The following is a 7,004-nucleotide window of genomic DNA, read 5'->3' on the forward strand; positions in this document are numbered from 1 at the left end:
TGGTTTTCTTTTCTCCCCCGAATACCGGCTTGACCACCCCTTCTCAGAGGCCAAGAACAAGGACCGAGGACTCTGCGTGCAGCCTGAGGGTGGCGTAGCAACCTGGGGGTGGCGTAACTCCCTGGGCCTCGCTCCGTATCCAGCGATCATTGTCTCATTTTGGTTAAATTCCTTGCCCCCGCAGTCAGCAACTCACATGTGTGTGTCCTGGAGTCTCAAGGTCGCACCTACTTTGCCAGGGCAAGGAAGACACACTAGCTGGTCTCTTGTAGTTACACATATCGTTGTATCTGTGTGGTTTATTGCACGTATCTTGCATTATAAGGAAAAAATATATTTTTTATTAATAAGTTAATTCAAGGCTATTGTAAATAAGACAATGCACTGCACTTTGTTTCTAGAACACAGTCTAATCTAATTTTTTTTGTTTAAGTGTTTGCCTTAGGGTGCACTTGTGGGAGAGACAGAGACAGTCACAGGCAAAATGAGAAATCACCCTGCCTCCCATGGAGGATAGCCACACTATGATCCCTTTTCCTCCATTCTCCTCTCTGAATTTTGAGCACACGTGCACAGGCACCCTACAAGATTTTCAAGCCACTGTGTCCAGGATTGGAACCTCTGTCAGCTATCTGGGAATCTAGCATCTTAACCACCTGCCAGCGGCTGGCCCCTGTATGAAACTTGTTTCACAAATACTGCATATCTGACACTTATGGGTACTGGGAGTTTTTAAATGAATGATACTTCAAGAATTCTTTGTTTTTGAGTTTGGCTTAGGGCTGCACCGTAGCCTAGTAGTTAAGGGAGCTGGAGCTGTGGTTTGAATCCCCACTTTGGTTTGAAAAACTTGTGCTTGTGTACCTTAAATCCCAACAGGATGAGGAAAGAGAGAAGGGATTTTGGTGTGACCATGCCCCATGGGAGGGGTGTACGTGCTCTCTCTTTGTCTCTGGTGAACATGTCTTCTGGCCATTAAAAGTAAATAACTCTAGCAGTGTAAAACTCAGTGATTTGCAAGGCTGACCCACATGGAAGGATTCCTGCTTAGTGTCTAAAGACCTCTCTTGGGTATTTTGGGTGTACTAGTTCAGGGCTGGCTGGAGCTGGATCTCCCTTTTTAAAAAACACTCTTTTTTTTTTTTTTTTTTTTTTCAAATTTGCCACAGGGCACACTTTCTCACCAGAGAAGAGAGAGAAGAGGGAGAGACAGAAGGCACCCTCCCTGTGGAGTGTGGCTATGCTGCAATCGTTGTTCCTCCATTTCTCTATCCCTTCAGGATTTTGGGCACACTTCCAGGATGTTTTTCAAGCCACTGGGGCTGAGATTCAAACTATGATCAGCCTTGCGCCATCTGGCTCCCTTAACCACTGAGGAATAGGGCCTGCCCAGGGAAACTTCTTTAATGAGGTATTCAGAGAACTGTTTGAAGGCTTTGGTCAATTTTAGAAGCAGTTGGAGAGGCCAAAGGACCAGCTTGAGAATCTGTGAGGAAGTTTCTGGGAAACCAGAGTGTTTCAGTAAACAGGATGGATGGAGGGCAAGAAATGAGGGCCAGGAACAGTAAGGGATGAAATAAAAGACCTTTAGGCCATGGGGAACCAGCAGTTAGCGTAATGGCTATGTCGCTGGACTCCCTCGTAGTCGACCGCGGTTCGTGTCCCGGACCCGGTGGCTTAAAACTCACGCCGGGCGCGTGTGCGTGCGTGCCCAAGATCCCGAGAGGAGAATGGAGGAGAAGGGATTGCGGCATGACCATCCCCCCTGGGGGGTGATTTCTCACTTTCTGTCTCTATGTCTCTCTCTGTCTGTCTGGCGAGCGCACGCGCCCTACAGTGAAAGTCTCTCCAAAAAAAAAAAAAAAAGTAAAATAAAATAAAAAATATAATATAAAAAGACCTTTAGGCCATGACAAGTTGATGCAAGGCCATGGATACCTCCTAAGGTTGACTTGATCCTGAGGGCAGTGGAAACTATTGAAGGAACAACATAATCATTTATGTTCAAGAAGTAACACTTGCCAGCTATGTACAAAGTGAGACTGAAGTCGGGACCAGCAGATGGTGTAATGGCTATGTCGCTGGACTCCCATCTAGTCGACTGTGGTTCAAGTCCCAGACCCAGTGGCTTAAACTCATGCCGGGCGTGTGTGCTTGCGTGCCCAAGATCCAAAGAGGAGAATGGAGGAGAAGGGATTGCGGCGTAGCCATCCTCCCTGGTGGGTGATTTCTCGTGTTCTGTCTCTCTGTCTCTCTCTCTTTCTGGCAAGTGCATGCGCCCTATAGTAAAATCTTCCCCTCCTTCCCCCCTCCCCCCCCCACAAAAGTGAGACAAAAGTAGACAAGTCTCGTCTCAGGGAGGCCTTAGAGTGACCTGGACAGTAAATGATTATTACTAGAAGTAAGATATTGTCAGGGTAAAGGTCTGTCACCTGTCTTGTTCACTATCAGCATGGTGCCTAACAAATGACTTCTGAATGAATTAAATGAAATATTTTTCCTATTTCTTTAAAATTTCAAGTATCAGGGAGCTAGCTAGCTCTGTGGCACAGTAGTGAAATGCTGCTCAAGAGAAGCTGAATTCCACATGGCTACTGTTCAAATCTCCTGCCGGTTGGCCTGAAATACTCTGGGTATATTCATGAGTGCCCAAGATCCAGCAGGCTAGAGGATTGGAGGAAGGGGATTGAGCTAGAACCAGACCATGTGGAGGGTGCTTTTCTCTCTGTCTTTCTCTTGTTTTCTCTCTCATTCTCACATGTATGCACACGCACTCCATCATGAATAAGGAAAAAAAAAGGCTTCGTATCTGGATAATCAGATTTAAGATAAAGAATTGGTAACATTCCATTTTTTAATACCAACAGTTAAGCTCTTTCAGTTGTGATAAGGTAGTTTTTAAAGAACTTGAGAATTCTGGCAATACTAATGACTAAGAAATTTTTTTTTCCTTTTTTTTTTTTTTTTAATAGAGATTTTTTTTTGCTATAGGGCTGGAAAGACAGGAGAGACAGAGAAGCAGAAAGCGAGAAATCACCCCCTGGGGGGATGGTCATGCATCAATCCCTTCTCCATTCTCTGCTATGGGATTTTGGGCATGAACACACACATTCCCTGTGTGAGTTTTAAGCCGCTGGGTCCAGGACTCGAACCACGATTGACTATGTGGAAGTCCAGTGATGCAACCATTACTCCATCTGCTGGTCCCCAAAAATGTATTTTGTAAGAATAGGAGAGGAGAGAGAGATTAGGGATTGTCACTGAGTCAGGCAGATAAAATCCCTGAGGTTTATTTTCATAAAAATACCTAATACTCTGATCTGTATATCACAGTTTACGTAATTCTTAAATAATTTCTCATTTTCCTACCTGAAATCATAAAGGAGGTGATACTTGAACTGTTAAAAGGTACTCCAGGGGACTGGACATGGCACAGCAGTAAAAGGTGACACTCTGCAAGGCTGATCTACATGGAAAGGTTTTAGGTTCATATCCAGAGACCTTGACTCATTCAGGAGTCCAGGCTGTGGCTTTGGATGGATCATGGCTTCAAGACGGTATTACGGGTGATCTCTTCTCTCTTTCTCTGACTTGCTTGATCATAGAAGAAATATTGGTAAATAAACTTTGAAGAAAAGAGATTGTCTACTTAGAGTTGGAATTAAAAGCTAAAGGCTAGATGCACAAGTGTAGTCATGGTTGTACACACAGGAGGGTGCCACTGCACTGTAGCGGGCTGCATGGGAGTCCTGTGTTCAGTTCTCAGCCAAACCTAAACAGGTTGGTAATGTGGGGTCTGTGGTCCTAGCTCACTGTGGTGCTGGGACAGGAAGGATCACAATAGGGGGAGACCCTGTCAGAAATACTTACCTCTTTCTCTCTCTTTCCTGTCTCTCATTAACAACAAAACCTAGAAGTATAAATTTTTCTCTTTTTTTTTTTTTTACAATGTTAGAATAGATTTGGGCTGGGGCCAGCAGGTAACATGGTAGTTAAAGGTACTAGACTCCCTCTCACATGACTGACCACGGTTCAAGTCCTGGACCTAGTGGCTTCCTTTCTCACTTTCTTTCTCTCTCTCTGTCTAATCAAACTGGAAATTAATAATAATTAAAAATAAAGTTAAATAAAATAATAAAGAAAATAGTCACATTTAAGAAATAGAATAGATTTGGGCAAAATCGAAAAGCGTAATAAAAAAGCAAACAAATGAACACCAGACTTAGCCACAGTGGGGCAGCAATAGCACAACATTGAGCAATGCTGGAGCTAATGGAAGGTTCCACTTGAGTGGAACCCTGATCTGTACACACGTGTGTCTATTATCTTGGCTTGTTGAAAGGCTGTAGCGTGGAAAGAGAACTGCAGTGTGAAACCCTATAGGGTGCTTGTCTTTTCCTGTCTATATCATGAAAGAAACTTTTCCTTTTAGTTTGCCATAGGGTGCATGCTATTCAAGAGAGAGAGAGAGACAGAAAGGGAGGAGAAAGCATGCCCAGCAGGGCGTGGTCATGCCACAATCCCTTCTCCACTTCTTGTTGGGATTTTGGGCATGCATGCAGTGTGTCTGGCATGATTTTCAAGCTCCTGGAGCCAGAATTTGAACTTTGTGGTCAGTCATGTGGGATCCGGGTTCTTTAACTACATGGCCATGGAGCGGACTGGAAAGAAACTTTAAAAACAGTTGTGCCCTTAAATAAACAAACAAAACAGCAAATAGACATAGCTCAGGAAAAAATTGTACAAACTCTGAAAAGACAAGGCATGAAATAAGATGACCATGAGAATTAAGAAAGGATGCTTAATCTCACTCACAATAAATTAAAACTACACTTAAGATACTATGTTTAGGGGCTGGCAGGTAGCATGATGTTTAAGGGCACTGGACTCCCACATGGCTGGCCATGGTTCAATTCCCAGACCTAGCCGCTTGCTTTCTCACTTTCTCACTCCCTGTCCCTCTCTGGTCAAATTAAAAATAAATTAAATAAATAAAGTTAGATAAAATAATTACTTTTTAAAAGATACTGTTTTTATCTACTAGATTAGCAAGAATAGAAACAGAAACATTTTCTTTAATTATTTTATTTATCTTTGTCCATTTATTTATTTATTTATTTATTTTTATTTGATTATAGAGGAATAGAGCGAGAGAGAAAATGAGAAAGCAAGCTGCCAGGTCTGGGACTCCAACCGAGGTCAGCCATGTGCGAGTCCAGCACCTTTAACCACCACGCCACCTGCTGGCCTTGTCCCCTATAATTACTGTATTGCAGTCTATCTTCCCCTTGAGATCCAACAGTCTCTCTTTGATGTATTTAGGAGGCCCAGTATTGGGTGCATATATTTACAAGTGTTACATCTTCTTGACCAATATATCCTTTTAGTACCATATAATGTCCTTCTTTGTCTCTCCTTACATCTTTCATCGTAAAATTTATTTTGTTCTGATATCAGTATCTCCAGCCTTTTTTTTTTTAACAGATGATAATTTATTAAAATAGTTGACTTAGGCATCTGCAATGGTGACTTCAACCTCAACTCCTGGTTCGATACTGATGGAAGTAATCTGTTTAACAATCTCAGAAGGACTGTGCAAATCAGTGAGTCGCTTGTGGATTCTCATCTGGAAACGATCCCAAGTCTTAGAACCTTTACCACAAGGTGTTTTTATTTTAGTGATTCTCAAAATCTTGGTTGGCATCCGAACTGGTCCTTTCACCTTGAGATTCTTTTCCTTTGCATCTCTGATTAAGGCAGCACACACTTTCTCCAGGGACTTTACGTTGAGGCTAGTTAAAGTAATTCTAATTCGGTGAATGGCCACCTCTGGCTCCACAGGTGTTTCTCCAGTATCTTTAAAAGCCATGGCTGCGGTGCGGCTTCCTGAGGTTGAGTGCGAACAGCAGCAGTGAGTCAGGAGCAGAGCGCGCTGCCGAAGCTCCGTGCCATCTGCGTCCGCTTCTTCCGCCTCTCCAGCCTTTTTTTGATTTCCATTTGCATGGAATATCTTTTTCCAGCCCTTCACTTTCAGTTTATGCATGTCTTTATCAGTGGGGCGTTTCTTGTAAGCAGCATATTGATGGCTTCTGTTTTTGTATCCATTCAGCCATTCTGTGTCTTTTAATAGACTAATTCATTAATGTTCAACATTGTTATTGATATTTGTGAACTTATCCCTGTCATTTTTGTTAGCCATTTTCTCAAATTTTTTTTTGTTCTCTTATTTCTGTTTATCTCTCTTTAGTTATCCTGATGCAATACGGCCCTCAGTACTTCCTATAGAATTGACCTAGTATTGGTAAATTCTTTCAGCTTTTGCTTATCTGAAAATTCTTTCTGGATATAGTGTTCTTGGTTGGAATCATTTTTCTTTAATGTTTTGAATACATCTTCCCATTTTTTCCTTGCCTGCATTGTTTTGGTTGAGAGGTCTGACATTAGCCTAATAGGATAATTTTTATAAGTAACTTGACATTTCACCCTTGTCATTTTTAGAATATTGTCTTTGTACTTCATTTTTACTAATCTGTCTATTATGTTCCAGGAAGAGGATCTTTTTGTGTTGATTCTCTATGGGATCCTTTTTATATCTTGGGTCTGAATTTCTCCATGTTTCTCTATATTTGGAAATTTTCAGATAGTATTTCATGAAAGAAGTTTTCCATGCCTTTAGCAGATTCTTCACCTTCTGGAATACCCATTGTATGGGTATTTGGGCATTTCATGGTGTCTAGAATTTCCCATATGTTGTCCTCATTTTCTTGGTTGTTTTTTCTTTCTTTTTGGTGATTGGTCTGTGTTGAAGACTTTGTCTTCAAGGCAGAAATTCTTTCTTCTGTGTGGTCCAATATGCTGTTAATGCTCTCTAGGAAGACTTAAATTTCTTGTATTCTTCATTTCCAGGAGTTCTATTTGATTCTTTTTTAGGATGTCTATTTCTTTATGAAATTCGTCTTTTGGGGCCGGCAGATGGCATGGTGGTTAAGCCAGCTGGACTCCCA

General features: G+C 41.9%; 1 protein-coding gene and 1 pseudogene across 2 annotated transcripts in view; one reads left to right on the forward strand and one right to left on the reverse strand.

Moving 5' to 3' along the window:
• COQ3 (coenzyme Q3, methyltransferase) overlaps positions 1 to 7,004 on the forward strand; it is a gene marked incomplete in the record, with an annotated part of 37,075 nt that overhangs the window by 6,622 nt on the left and 23,449 nt on the right.
• On the reverse strand, positions 5,510 to 5,883 carry LOC106734147 (40S ribosomal protein S20 pseudogene; annotated as a pseudogene).

This window comes from Tupaia chinensis, unplaced genomic scaffold, assembly GCF_000334495.1.
Source record: "Tupaia chinensis unplaced genomic scaffold, TupChi_1.0 Scaffold149168_1, whole genome shotgun sequence".
Classification (NCBI taxonomy): Eukaryota; Metazoa; Chordata; class Mammalia; order Scandentia; family Tupaiidae; genus Tupaia; species Tupaia belangeri.